At 43.6% G+C, this 15148-nt stretch overlaps 1 protein-coding gene and 1 pseudogene across 3 annotated transcripts in view; both read left to right on the top strand.

The window, feature by feature from the left end:
• nedd4l (NEDD4 like E3 ubiquitin protein ligase) overlaps positions 1-15148 on the top strand; it is a 427841-nt gene that overhangs the window by 13138 nt on the left and 399555 nt on the right. The window lies entirely within an intron of this gene.
• The window catches only part of LOC145348337 (small ribosomal subunit protein eS7 pseudogene), a 40319-nt pseudogene that overhangs the window by 3809 nt on the left and 21362 nt on the right, over positions 1-15148 (top strand).

The raw sequence follows: 15148 nt of genomic DNA, 5'->3' as shown, positions 1-15148 counted from the left end.
TGTTGATGGGGTCAATGCCAGACAAACTCGATGTTTGACCATCCAGAACAGGTGGTCAGTGACAATGGACCCCAGTCTCTGGCACAAGATTCCACTGAGTACATGGAGCACCATGGGATCAGACGTGAGGTTGGCACTGCATCACCTGGTGATGAATGCTCTGACGAATGATTTGTTCAGAACTTCAGAGTCACAAGGTATCACAAGGGGAGGGGCTGCCAGGGCGGCAGATAAATAAATTTTCTGAGTTAGTACTGAAACAGACCACGTGCAACAACCAGTGCCCACAACCCGGTTTTGTTGATGTTCAATCAAAAATTGAAAACATGTTCAAACTGCTGCAGCTGGAGGATACTTGTGATGTGTTTGAATTGAACCAAGAGAGACAGATGGCCAGAAGAATTGGAAGTGCACATTCAAGAACTTTTCAGAAAGGGAAATTTGTTCAGGCCTGGAATTACACTTCTGGAGAGAAGTGGGTATCGTTTACCATTGTTGCACAAGTGGGACCTTTGTTCTCCACAGGCTGGTTTGGAGAAAACATACAGATCAGTTGGTCATGGCACCTTGTCCAGAGGTGGAAAAACTTTAAAGTTTATTTATCAGTACAAGTAGGCTTACATTAACATTAAACTACAATGAAGTTACTGTGAAAATCCCTTAGTCGCTGCACTTGGGTGCCTGTTGGATACACTGAGGGAGAATTCAGCATAGCCAATGCACCTAGCCAGCACATTTGGACTGTGGGAGGAAACCTGAGCACCCAGAGGAAACCCACTCGAGCACTGGGAGAACGTGAAGACTACACATAGACAGTGACCCAAGCAGGGAATTGAGCCTGGGTCCTGGCAGTGTGAGGCAGCAGTGCTAACGACTGTGCTGCCCTACAAATCATGGAACTGCCCATGGTGGCCCCAGTGGGGTCACCCAAGCCTAGTATCTCAGAATCAGAGTTGACCACCCCAAGGGAGGAAGCAGTATCAATGACATTTACTGTCTGTCAAAAAGGTTGAGCAGCATGACCTTGCAGAATCCTGGATGATGACTCTGGCAGAGATTCTTGAAACGAGGAAGCCCCCCCCCCCCCCCCGAGACTCATTATGTCCATGTGAACTATCTGACGGGACTTATACTGGGGACTGTGGTAGTTTGCGATGCTCTGTATAAATAGTCATGATTTATAAATATATATGTACATATCTCAGTTGGAGAAGTTTTGGATTTATGGGGCAGAGGTGCGATATGTGTATGTATTGTATGTTGGACTTTGGGGAAACAAACGGCCAGTTTAAGAGTGTGGATCCGGTGACCCCTTGGCAATTGATTCCCCCTAGTGTCGGACCCTGCTGGGCGTCTTAGACCTGACTCTGAGTGCACACCTTGAGCACTCAGTGTTCAAGTTAGCAAGCCTATCTCATGATTCTTTATGCACCCCGTAGAGGCATACATAATAGATTTGTTCATAACATTCAGTTAATCTAATGCCTTATCACAGTGTTTATTTGTGTCAGTTAGCTCTATTCTTAATGCTGAGTCAGGTGCTACACTCCATTGACTTGAAGACAAATATCTAGGTTGATGCTCTAGTGCAGTGTTCAGGGAGTGCTGTTTTGTCAGAGGTACTATCGTCAAGGTCCTGTCTTCCCAGTTCCAAATAAGAGTCATGCTGGATTCAAAATGTTAATGCTGTTTCGCTCTCCACAGATGCTGCCGCACCTACTAAGTTTTTCTGCACTTGGTTTTTATTTCAGTCTGTTCCCTTTTGGCTAAATGTAAAGGAAGGTATGACACTGCTTCAGAGCAGAGGATAATTTTGGGGCACCCCGGCTAATATATTTTCCTGAGCCAACATCAGGAAAGTAGATTACTTGGTCATTATTGAATTGCTGTGTGAAATGGTTGTCTATTTCACACAAGACAACAGCAACCATGCTTCAGAAGCACTTCATTGGCTGCAGAGCAGTTTGGGATATCCTGCGATTGTGAAAGGTGTTGTACAAGTGCATGTCTTTTGCTTGAGCTTACTTTGCAATATAGGTTTTGAGTAACTGCTAAAATTGTTATAAATGATAACCCTTCATGTGTCCATATAATTCATGAACAAGCTGCCAGTTCCTCCTTGCAAAGAACAGAGCATTTCTTTGTATACTGATAACAACATAAGATGAAGTTCTATCAGCAGCAATACTGAACGGAATCAGTCTCATCACCTTGGCAACCATTTTCACCATGAGATATCCACTGTGGAGTGGTTTATGTGTTCAGTTTTATATCTGTTTATTGTATGTATACATGATGCAACAATTTGCACACGCACCATGTTTTTAAAATGTGCCGAGGTATCACAGGGAAAGGTCGAGAATTAACTTTCAGTAGGAGTGAAGTGACCAAACATGGAATGAATCAACAGGGAAGGAAAGTGGAACAAAGAGCTGGTTGAACAGGATCTCTTTAGTTTGGCCAATGCTAAACTGTGGCGAGTCTTTTTCAATCAGGGCAGAATGTTGAGCTGGCAGTTGAGCAATGCAATATCACAAGATCAGAAGATAATTATTCATGAGGAAGATAATTTGGCCTATGTTATATCATTCTTTCCAAAATGTTTTGTAACTCTCTGCCTTTGCCAGACAAACGGTTCCAGTTTAAAATTGTGGTAGCATTCCTGCAAATAACATTTTAAAGTGAAACATTAGTTCCTAGAGGAGTCATGTTAAAATTGTAGTTATGTTCTGTCAGACCTGCCTTTTCAGAAAAGAGGGTATAATGTTTAAATATCCATTTAAGTTCCATATTAGATCACTAAATTCCAACTTTGATATATTAAAAAGCATATTTTTGAGCTTATTTTTAAAGAAGAGTGTAACTTCTACTTGCAGTGCCCTGAGCTTGCTGCTAATCGTGCTCCGCAATCTTCCTGGTTGATGCAGATCCTCTCCCACTCCAACGCTCCGAGTTGTGGCCTCTCCCCATTCCCTGATTCTCCGAATTGTGGCCTCTCCCCATTCCCTGACTTTTGAATTGTGGCATCTTCTCCCTCCCAGAACCATGACCTCTCTGAACCTCCCACTCCCAGACTTGCCCTCCCGCTGCTTTACTTTCCTGGACTTAGCTGTTCTGGATCTGACTTAAAGTCAGCCCCAATATTGTGCAAATGTGAGTCTGAAGTGCCGAGCTGTATCTGCTGCAGTCCATTTTTTTTTTATTTCAAAAATGAATGCTCAAATTGCCCCTGCTTGTTGATCTTCCTCTGGGCCCTCAGCAAGGGTTCAGAAGAGGGAAGCGGCTAGCGAGAGGTTGTATTTTAAAGTCCATCAGGACTTGCGCTTCAGTAACATCAGAACTCTGGCTTCAGATAGGATCCGGATCTTGAATAGCTAGGCATGCCCAAGAGAGGGAAATGGTGAGAAGATTTGTTAGGGAGTGGGAGGTTGGGTGAGCGTGTGTGTTGAGGAGCAGGAGCAGGCTGCTCCAAAATGGTGCCAATCAAGCCGCATGATGTTGAAACAAATCTTGAGGCAGTCAATTAAATTACAGGCTCCATTAACTTAGATTAAAGTGAAACGTCACTTAAGGCAACATTTAAATGAGGATTTGCTCGCAGTGTTTCTTATGCACATTCAGGATTTTAACCGTCCCTATTCCACCTGAAATCCTGTTTCTTATATGGATCGTATTGATTAATTTTCCTAATGTTGGTCCTAGAGATGGAGTGATTGCAGACCATCAAGACTGTGTAGTCCTGTGGAGCATGTTCTGTGATGTTTGTTTATGCAGCATGAGGCTATTGGTTGAGTTAAAACCTTAAGGGTTAACTTCTCTGTAGTTTTCCAAGGAGCCAACTAATACTCTAATGTTTATTCTATGTTGCTTTTAGTTTGTTACAGTAAAATTTTTAACTTAAACTTCAGATACCTTTCTAGGATCATAACATTTGTAAGCAACTGTAGCAGTTTGTTCTAATAAACAGTTTTGTATGGGCACCTTCTGCGTTTCTTTGGGAATAGCAAACTTTGCCCAACTCTCAATGGTTTGGTTTGCATTTCTTTTTGATACGCTATTACTCTGACATGAGAAATTTAAGGAATATATTTGTTCTTTAAACTCAGCCAGCATTTAAAAAAAAATTCTTAGTTCAATTTAGCTTTTAACTTGTGTTTAGGGGATAGATTGCACTGGGAAGGGCACACTTGTTGCCTAACCAAAGTTTTCCCGAGAAGGTGGTGGGACTTGTTGGACCATTGTTGTACTTTATATTGTTGCAGTAAGTAACACCAGAGTATTGATCTAGGGATGAAAAAAGAGCATTGCATGCCCAAAACAGGATGCAATTTGGAATTGTGTCCTCAAGATAGTTCAGCCAAAAACTCTTTCATTTGCATCAAGATCTGTTTGCCTATCACCTTTGAATGTGCTCTTTGACCTACATCAGCAAATTTTCCAGTAATGCTTTGTTTTCATCTTCACTTTCAAATCTCTCCATGGCCTCGTTGTTTACTTTGTCTGCAATCTCCTGCAGCCTCTGTAGTGCTTCACCTCCTATAGCTGTGCCCATCTTTCCTGGAACTCAATGTTTGAATCACTCCAATCTGGTTTTTCCCACTACCACTGTACTGAAATAGCTCTTCGTAACGTCTCAGATGACATTTTTGCATGACTGTGACAATTGTAAATTATCCCTCCTCACCCTTCTTAGCCTGTCAGCAGTTTTGAACATGGTTAACGATATTATCCCCTGCAGCATCTCCACGCTCAGTCTCTGTGAAACCACCCAGCTGGATATGTAGGAAAAAAAATTGAGCTCATAACCAAGTCTCCCCCCATCGCCATTTAAAATAAATGGTGAGATCAGGTTTGTTGAATTGACACGAGTGAGACTGCCACAGTCAGTAAATCTTAGCAGAATGTACCAAGGAGACTCAACGTTCAACTGCTCAGCAGGTTGCTTGAGGATACACTTGTTCCAGAAATTTGTTGAAACCTTCAACTTCAAATAATTTAATCAGGTATGTTTTGACCGTCAAACCTGATTTTCCCCCAACCAAAATTTCTTGCGTTTGTCTGCTAATGATGAATTTGTTTTAGACCATGGCTTTGCTGTTGCATATCGATCCTTGGGTGTACTGCTGTGCTTGCTAATTATTGTTCAATTGAACTATAATGTGTATTTGCAATAAGAGAGTTCAATTTTTAGTTCTTGAGCTTGCCTTGTGTATCATTGCAGCACATTCATGATACTCATCTCTAAGTTTTTGAATAATTTAGTTAGTTATGACTCTGGAATTCATAAGTTAATTATGAAGTTTTAAAGATATTGCAACAGTTCAAAAATGCTGTATGGCTGTTTAAGTGACCAAGCAGTTAGCGCCTTGATTCATCCACTGATGTAAACTGACAAATTACATGGATCAATATGAGATCAACAAGAATAATTGATCAGCAATGTGCAACTATTCAAAGTCTGTTCGCTGTCTCCTCGCCCAATGTTACTCATTTGGACAGCTTGCTTACCTATGTTAGAAGTAGCATAATCAACAATCTACAGTATTGCACACATGCTATACTGGACCAGTGTGTGTCTACCTACGCTGCTTGGTGTGGGTAACCTATTTTGATACCATTTATATTTGTGATTGGGAAGTGACCCAGAGTTCAAATAAAAAGTGCAGACTGAGGAGAGTGGATAGATGCACCCACACAGAATTCAAAAGTGGCAAAAAGCTTATTCAGAGTGGTAGCATTTATTAATTAATCAAGAAAAAAAATCAGTTGAATCTTACTAAACATGGCAGGACAAATGTGTTGTGGATGCTAGTGTATTGCAAGACAACCATATGTACACTAAGTATCAGTGGCTCGAAGAGCATCGGATTGGAGACAAAAGGGGCTGAGCTACAGACACTGCGGTGATGGGGGAAAGTTACCGGACTCGTTGTTCCGGAAGGCAAGCATGCCCCTTAGGACAGGATTTTCTGATTTGGTCCATGGTCAAGGATTAGGAGGCTGTGACTGCAAGTAAGGCAAGTAATGGGATCCAAAAGTGGAGGAGCCTCAGCCCCTGCAATTGTCCAACAAGTTTGAGGTTCCTGAAACTTGAATGGATGAGATCAGGGACTGTAAATTAGATGAACAAACTGACCAAAGCAATGGGAGGGCAGAGCTAATGGGAATAGCATCTAGTATAATAAGGGGGTTAGACTCAGTTTTTTTATTCAGCAGTGTGACTGCATGGTGGCTCAGTTCAAGACATCTGTTTAAGTGAAGATAAGAAATAGAAAAGACAGGATGTCACTTGCATGAATAGTTTGTAAGCCCCCTCATAGTAATCTCATTGTAGGACAGCATGGTGGCACAGCAGTTAGCATGCTGGCTCAATTTCTGGCTTGGGTCGGTGCCTGCATGGAGCTTGCATATTCTTCCTGTGTCTGCACGAGTTTCCTCTGGGCGCTCCAGTTTTCACCCACAATCTAAGATGTGTGGGTTAGGTGGATTGGCCATGCTAAATTGCCCCTTAGTCCCCCTGACACTAGCTAGGGTAAATGCCTGGGGTTACGGGGATGGAGCCTGGGTGGGATTGTTGCCAGTGCAGCCTTAACGGATTGAATAGCCTCCTTCAGCACTGTAGGATTCTATGATTGTATTCAATGACAGAGTATACAGGAACACACAAATGGGCTTGTAGGAAAAGTGCTGCAATAATCTTGGGTGACTTTAACCTACATGTAGGTTGGGTGAATTCCAACTGGAAGATCGAGTTCATTGTATAATTAGGACAGTTTCTTGGAGCAATACTTTCTGGACCCAACCAGGAATAGGCAATGAGGTAAGAATATAATAATCTTATGGTAACTAATGACACTAAGATAGGTAGAAAAGTTATTTGACAAGAGGAAGTAGAGAATCTGCAAAGGGATGTAGATAGGTTACAGTAAGAAGTCTGAACTCCATGTTAAATTCGAACAGGTTTATTTGGAATCACGAGCTCTTGGAATGCTGTTCTTTTCTCAGATGTGTGGAGAGTTGGGTTCTTCAACATGGGATGAATAGTCAGAGACCCAATTGCAAGATCATGGTTCGAAATAGAGTCTTTACAAGTAATCAAGTCTTTACAGGCGCAGACAATGTGAATGGAGAGCGGGATAATCACAGGTTAAAGAGCTGTGAATTGTCTCAAGCCAGGACCGTTAGTAGGATTTGGCAAGCCCAGACAAATGGTGGGGATGTGAACCCAAGATCCTGGTTGAGGCCGTCCTCACGTGTGCAGAATTTGGTTATCAATTTCTGCTTGGCAATTCTGTATTGCTGGGTGTCTTGAAGGCCCCGTTGGAGCTTACCCAAAGATCAGAGGATGAATGCCCTTGACTGCTTAAGTATTCCCCAGACTTCAACATCATAGGTTAAGTGAATGGGCACAAAATTGGTCGACGGAGTGCTTTGTGGAAAAATTGTGAACTTATCCGCTTTGGCAGGAAAAATGAAAAAGAATCTTATTACTTAATTGAGAAATTTCAGAACTTGGAGGTATGAAGGGATGTGAGAGCCCTTGTACACAAATCACAAAGTTGATTTATAAGGACAGCAAATGATGAAGACGACAAATGCAATGTTGGTTTTAATGTAAGATGAACAGAATGTGAAAGTAGAGAAGTTTTACTGCAGCTGTGAGGACCTTAGTAAGACCATAACTGGAGAACTCTTGCAGTTTTGACCTCCTTATTTGATTAAAAATATATAATTGTAGTATAAGCAGTTCAGAGAAGATTAAGTGAACTCTGGGATGAAGGGTATATCTTAGTCAAAAGGTTGAATGTGTTTGGCCTTCATCCACTGGCGTTTAGAAGACTGAGAGGTGATCTTACTGAAGGAATTAAGATCCTGAGGGGACTTGACAGGGTGAATACTATGGGATATTTCCTCTTGTGAAGGAGAAACTAGAAGGAGGAGACACAATTTAAGAATGCGGTCTCCTTTTTAACGTGGGAGGAAAAATACTGCAATGAAGTCACTATGAAAATCCCCTAATCGTCACACCCTGGCGCCTGTTCGAGTACACTGAGGGAGAATTTAGCATGGCCAATGCACCTAACCAGTATGTCTTTTGGACTGTGGAAGGAAACCCATGCAGACATGGGGAGAATGTGCAGAACCTGCACAGACGATGACCCATTTGGGAATTGAACCCAGGTTTTTGGTACTGTGAGGCAGCAATCCTAACTATTGTGCCACTGTTCCCTATTTAATTCATCTGAGGCTGAGTTAGATAGATTTTTGATAGATGAGAGAGTCAATGGTTATGAGGGATAGACAAGAAAGTGGGTTTCTGACCACAAGCAGTTCAGCAGGATGGAGCAGTCTCAAAGGCCTATTATGCCTCCTGGTCCAACTATAAGATTTTTGCTTTGTAATGGTGTTTTTTAAAAAAAGAAATACTAGATTTAAAGTTTCTTCTGAATTTGCATTTGAGAATGCACATCTTACCAAATTCCCCCTCGGATTTGTCCTGTGCTGCTCACAAATAGTCTGGTGTTGCCTGGCCCTGATGACCAGACCAAAGTTGATCTGATCTATATTTATAGTTTGAAATATTATGCTATTCCATTCTATAGATTTGAATCTTAGTACGTTTTAATAATAAAAAAAACTACTGTTTATTAAGACACTTAAGCATCACCATTTTAAGTTGCTGTCCCCTTGGCAGCTGTGCCATAAGCAAGCTCTGGAATTCCTTCCCTTAACCCTTCTGCCACTTGACTTCTCTCCTCCTTTAGTAAGCTCTTTAAGACATATATCTCTTTGGCTTAGTTTTAGATTATCTGTTCTAATATTTAGTTGCATGGTTCATTATCAAGTGCCTTGTGAAATGCTGTTGGATGTTTTATAATGTTAAAGGTGCGATACCTGGGAGGGAGTGAACAGCAGTTCTGGACAATAGACAGATTAAAAATTTTTCTCCAAAAATCACATGTTGCCTTTATACATAGAATTCCAAACTTAGTTCCCATTAGGTTCAATGTATGATATTCTACTTGAAAATCATGAAACAGTAAATGTTCACACTGTTCAACAAATACAGGCTAGTGAGAAAGCATCTGTGAGACTTGAACCAGTGCTTAAATCTAATGGTTTTGACAAACTCGTGCAGTGCTTTGTAATGAATTAATTGCAGCCTCTTGCAAAGAGCAGTGCTTTTATATTTATTAGGAGCTGACTGATCCATTGTGGGTTGGGGTAGTCATTGCATCAAATAGTTACGTAAAGTTATCTTGCAGCTTCTGGATCAGGACTCTTCGTAATGAAGATGATTAGTGTTATAGCCATGAGATGAAAGTTTAAAGAAAATGGATCCGGAAGTTAGGCGCTGCACAAGTGTGAGGTAGTCAAATTCATGGTGAGATTTTTATTGAGTAAATATGCTTCTTAAATTATTTGGATTAGGATGATGCTGACATGCTGGTATTTATTGCTGTTGGTCTTCAGAGGGTTGTGTCTTCCTAAACTTCTAAAATCCTTGTGGTGAAGTTTGCTGCTCATCACAAAGTGAGGATGTTGACTCATTGACAATGAGGGGATAGCAGGTGCTGTATGTCAAAGTTCAGATGGTTTGTCACCTGGATATGGTGGTATTTCCTTTGCATCTTTTACTGTTGTCCTTTTAATAGCAGATTTGGGAGGTTTCGTTGATGAAATCTTCATGATTTGATATAGTGCATCTTGTAGACAGTAGGCACTTTAGTACCAGAAAGCTGAACAACTCCACCTCGAGCAATCCACGGGCCAATCAAACAGATTGTTCTTTCCTGGATTACATTAAACAATTTAACTACTGCTACAGCTGCATCGAATGAGGGGTGTGTTCCATCAGACTCCTACTTGGGTCTTGTAGGTGAAGGAGAGAGTTTGGGGAGCCAGGAGATAAGTCACTTGTCATAGACTACACATCTTCTGACCTGCTTTAGTAACTGCAGTATTTAATTGGCTGGTCCAGATCAGTTTCTGGTGAGGAGTAGTCTCCAGAATGTTCATAGTTAAGGATTCAATAATAATAGTTAATGAGCTCACCCACGTTTGGGTGAATGGGAGCAGGGATTGTTTCATTATCTCAGGAATTATGAATGGAGCTGAACATTGACTCTTCCTCAGTAAACAGCCCTATTCCTGACCGCATGATGGAGGGAAGGTCATTAAGAAAGTTAAAGTATATAGTTGCTATAATCCAAATGACCAAAGGCTGCTCTCTTTTGATGGAGAAGACTGGTGGTGATTTAATCAGGTGATTACCACACCTTAGGTGAAGGGCATAGATGGGAAGGTGGGCCTTTGTGAACAACCTCAGCCAGCATGGGAATTGAACCTGTGCTGTTGGCATCACTCTTCATCACTAACCAACTGTCCAGCCAGCTGAGCTGAGACAACCCCCCCAATAACTAATTGAGAAGACTCTAATGTTTTATCAGTATGAGAACAGCTTAACTTAGGACACAGTTAATTTTGGGGCGCAGGCCTTGCTTGGATGTTATTGGGGCCCGTAACCTTGGACTGAATCGCCACATCCTGTACTGTATGATTCTAGTAGTCTTTGAACTTTTCTGGTTCCTGGCACTGTGAGGCAGCAGTGCTAACCACTGTGCTGCCCCATCCTTTGACCTAGTTTCCTGCTTTAGCAGTGAATGTAAAGTTCTGATTAGTCTGTCTTGTTTTAAAATTGAATGGTAAGAGGTTTTTTGGCAACTCTGTTAATGCCTAATTCTGACTAAAATTCTTATATTGCTGTACACTTGGCCTGTTATTTACATTCAGCTATAAATATTGCATTGCGGGCTTTTATGCAGGTCCTCAGATGAAGCTCTTTGTAATTGTACAGTGATGCTCACATTGACATGATGTGAAGTTAATTGCTGCCTGAACAAATCCCCCACCTAAATTTCTACTTTGTGCTCCATAACTTACATTGGCTTTTGGTCAAACCACATCTTGACTTTAAATTCTCATCCTTGATTTAAAATCCCTCATGGAGTGCTTTTTTCTATAGCTGCCTCTCCCCTTTCCTGTAATTTTTCCAACTCTGTAATCTTCTGAGATATGGGCACTTATCTAATTGTGACTTTTTGAACATCCATGATTTTATTTGTTTCACTGTTGATGGTTGTGCATTCCATTGTCGAGCCCCTGTTCTCTGGTATTGCCTCTCTTTCTACCTTGCTTTCTACCATAAGAAATTACCTGTTAAAAACCTGTTTAAATAAGTTTAAAGCACTTTCGTAGTAAGAACTTACCTTGTAGAACTGTTTAAATCATTTAAAAGCATTTTTGCGGGCTTTTGTATCTACCGCTTTAAGAATTCTAAGGAAGTGGATAGCAGGGAGTTGTGGGGGAGCAGGCTTTAAAACAGCGCCAGGTATAAAAGGAGGCCTGGTGTAGACAGCGGGCAGCGGAGTGCGTGGGAAGCAGAGTGAGCTACTAGGACTTAGGAGCAAAAGGGCTGGGGAGAAAAAGGGCCAGGTAAGTTCGTGTTGAAATTTTCAATATTACTACAGTGAATAATGGAGGGGCATGTGATGTGTTGTTTCTGTGTGATGTGGGAGCTGGTGGACCCCAGGGTCCTTCCCAGTGACCATGTCTGCAGTAAGTGCAGGTTGCTGGAGGAGCTCCAGCTCAAGGTAGATGAGCTGGCCTCTGAGCTACAGACACTGAGGCTCATCAGGGGGAGAGAGGTTGCCATTGTCAATGGGGTGCAAGTGACATCCACCCCCCCTAGACTGGCTAACTCTAAGGGTCAGGAACAAGAGGGGGCTGCTGAGAGGAGGAAGGAGGGTGGGGAACGGAGGAAGGAGGGTGGGGAGCGGATGCCTCAGCCTCTCAATCTGCATAACAGGTTTGAGGTTCTTGCTTCCAGTCTGGACGAGAACGAGGGAGGTGAGGTTGGTGAGCAAACTGCACACAGTACTGTGATGCAGACGCAGGACATAGGCAAAGAGAAGGTGAAAAGGAATGTAGTAGTAATTGGGGATAGTGGGGTTAAGGGTATTGACACTGTCCTTTGTCACAGTGACAAAGTGCACAGAAGGGTGTGTTGTCTGCCTGGTGCTCGGGTCCGGGATGCCACATCTGGGCTGCATAGGAACCTGGAATGGGAGGGTGAGAATCCGGTTGTTGTGGTACATGTGGGTGCCAACGACGTAGGCAAAATGCGAAGTGAGGATCTGGGGAGGGAGTATGAAAAGGTGAGAATGGAATTAAAAAGTAGAACCGACAAGGTGGTCATCTCTGGGCTACTGCCTGAACCGAGTGCAGACGGGCGTAAGGTTGATAAGACTAAGGAAGTGAATGGGTGGCTCAGGGATTGGTGTGGGAGGAATGGGTTTGAATTTATGGGGCATTGGCATCAGTATTGGGGTAGGTGGGACCTGTTCAGGTGGGATGGGGTTGGTCTGAACCGTGCTGGGACCAGAGTCCTGGCGAATCGTGTAAATAGGACTGTAGACAGGGCTTTAAACTAATTAGGGGGGGCGGGGGGGGGGGAGGGTACGAGGGTAGGTGACATTACGGGGTCTAAAGTTAAGGAGAGGGTACAGGTAAGGGAAGAGGCCGAGGATGTCCCAGTAATAAAGGGAGTAGGGGCGTGAGTATAGTTGGTGGCGTTCAGGCAAATAGGGTCCAGGTGAAGGCTGGGATGAAGGCACTTCATCTGAATGCACGAAGCATTTGGAATAAAGTGGATGAGCTGGTGGCGCAGATCAGCAGAAATGGATATGATCTGGTGGCCATTACAGAGACGTGGCTGCAAGGTGACAGGGACTGGGAGCTGAATGTCCAGGGGTATCAAGTGTTTAGGAAGGATAGGAGGGAGGAAAAAGGGGGGGGCATAGTTCTGCTGATTAAGGATAGCATCAGGGTGGTAGCAAGGGATGATATAGGAACCAAAGAGCAGAAAGTGGAATTGTTGTGGGTGGAGATTAGGAACAGCAAAGGGAGGAAGACGCTGGTGGGTGTCGTCTATAGGCCCCCAAATAATGATCTGGAGGTAGGGCGGGCTGTTAACGTGCAAATAAGTGCGGCGTGCAGGAACGGAACGGCGATAATTATGGGGGATTTCAATCTACATATTGATTGGTCGACCCATGTTGGACGCGGTGGGCTCGAGGAGGAGTTCTTGGAATGCTGCCGGGATAGTATCCTTGAACAGTGTGTGTTGGAGCCGACGAGGGAGCGAGCTATCTTGGATCTGGTGTTATGTAATGAGGCGGGTAGAATTAGGGACCTTGTGGTGAAGGATCCTCTTGGGGAGAGTGATCATTGTATGGTGGAGTTTCTGGTGCAGATGGAGGAGGAGAAAGTGGGTTCCCGGACACGCGTCCTTTGTTTGAACAGAGGGGAGTACGGTAGGATGAGAGAAGAATTGGCGAATGTTGACTGGGGGAGTGCATTGGAAGGTAAGTCTGCTGAGGAGCAGAGGAGCATCTTTAAGGAGATCTTTCTTGGTGCTCAGCAGAAATTTATTCCGATGGTTAAAAAGGACCGTAGGAGGAGAGGTAATAAGCCGTGGATAACGAAGGAGGTGAAGGAGAGTGTTAAATTAAAAGCGGAGGCATTTAGAGTAGCTAAGAGTAGTGGGCGAGAAGAGGATTGGGAGAGGTTTAAATGTCAACAAAGATTGAGAAAGAAGTTGATAAAGAAGGGTAGGAGAAACTATGAAGCTGGGCTAGCGCTTAATATAGAAAAGGATAGCAAGAGTTTTTATAAATGTATAAAAAGGAAGAGGCTGGCTGGGGTGAACGTTGGACCCTTAAAGGATGAGAGGGGGGACTTAGTAGTAGGGGATGGGGAAATGGCTGAGGTATTGAATAACTTTTTTGTTTCGGTCTTCACAGAGGAGGACGTGAATAATTTGCCGGGTGTTAGCGATGGAAAGGTGGTAGGACTGGAGGGTCTCAATGACATTATTGTTACTAGCGAGGTGGTGTTCGGCAGACTAGAGGGACTGATTGTGGACAAGTCCCCAGGACCGGATGGAATGCATCTGAGGGTTCTGAAAGAAATGGCGGAGGTGATAGTGGATGCCTTGGTGGTTACTTTCCAGACGTCGCTGGATTCCGGGGAAGTGCCGGAAGATTGGAAAACGGCTAATGTTACGTCGTTGTTTAAGAAGGGTGGCAGGCAAAAGGCAGGGAATTATAGGCCGGTTAGTTTAATGTCTGTTGTAGGTAAAATGTTAGAATCCGTCATCAAGGAGGAAATAGCGAGGCATCTTGAGGGGAATTGCTTGATAGAGCAGACGCAGCACGGTTTCGTTAAGGGGAAGTCGTGTCTGACAAATTTATTGGAGTTCTATGAGGATGTGTCTAGGGTAGTGGATAGAGGAGAGCCGGTGGATGTGGTCTTTCTTGATTTTCAGAAGGTGTTTGACAAGGTACCTCACAAGAGGTTATTGCAGAAGCTAAGGGGGCATGGAGTTGGGGGTAGGGTGTTAGCGTGGATGGAGGATTGGTTGTCAAATAGGAGGCAGAGAGTGGGGGTCAATGGGTGCTATTCGGATTGGCGGTTGGTGACTAGTGGAGTGCCCCCAGGGTCGGTGCTGGGGCCTCAGCTATTTACCATTTATATAGATGATCTGGAGGAGGGAACCGAGTGTATGGTGTCGAAATTTGCTGATGACACCAAGATTGGTGGAACGGCAAATTGCGCGGAGGGTATGGAGAGTCTGCAGAAGGATCTAGATAGGCTGGGCGAATGGGCCAGGAACCGGCAAATGGAATTTAATGTTGGCAAGTGCAAGGTGGTCCACTTTGGTAGGAAGAATGGTTGGAAGGACTATTACTTACGTGGCGAAAAACTGCAGCAGGCGACGGTGCAGAGGGACCTCGGGGTCCTTGTGCATGAGTCGCAAAAACCCAGCTTGCAGGTGCAGCAGGTGGTCAGGAAGGCTAATGGGATGCTGGCCTTCATAGCGAGGGGGATGGAATATAAAAGTAGGGATGTCTTGCTGCAGCTGTATAGGGCATTGGTGAGGCCGCAGCTGGAGTACTGTGTGCAGTTTTGGTCGCCGCACATACGCAAGGTTATTTTGGCCTTGGAGGGAGTGCAGAGGAGGTTTACTAGGCTGATACCAGAGTTGAGGGGGTTGAGCTATGAGGAGAGGCTGAATAAACTAGGT

Source organism: Carcharhinus amblyrhynchos, chromosome 1, assembly GCF_965287045.1.
Source record: "Carcharhinus amblyrhynchos chromosome 1, sCarAmb.v2.hapA, whole genome shotgun sequence".
NCBI lineage: Eukaryota > Metazoa > Chordata > Chondrichthyes > Carcharhiniformes > Carcharhinidae > Carcharhinus > Carcharhinus amblyrhynchos.
This window is presented reverse-complemented; position numbering and strand designations above follow the sequence as displayed.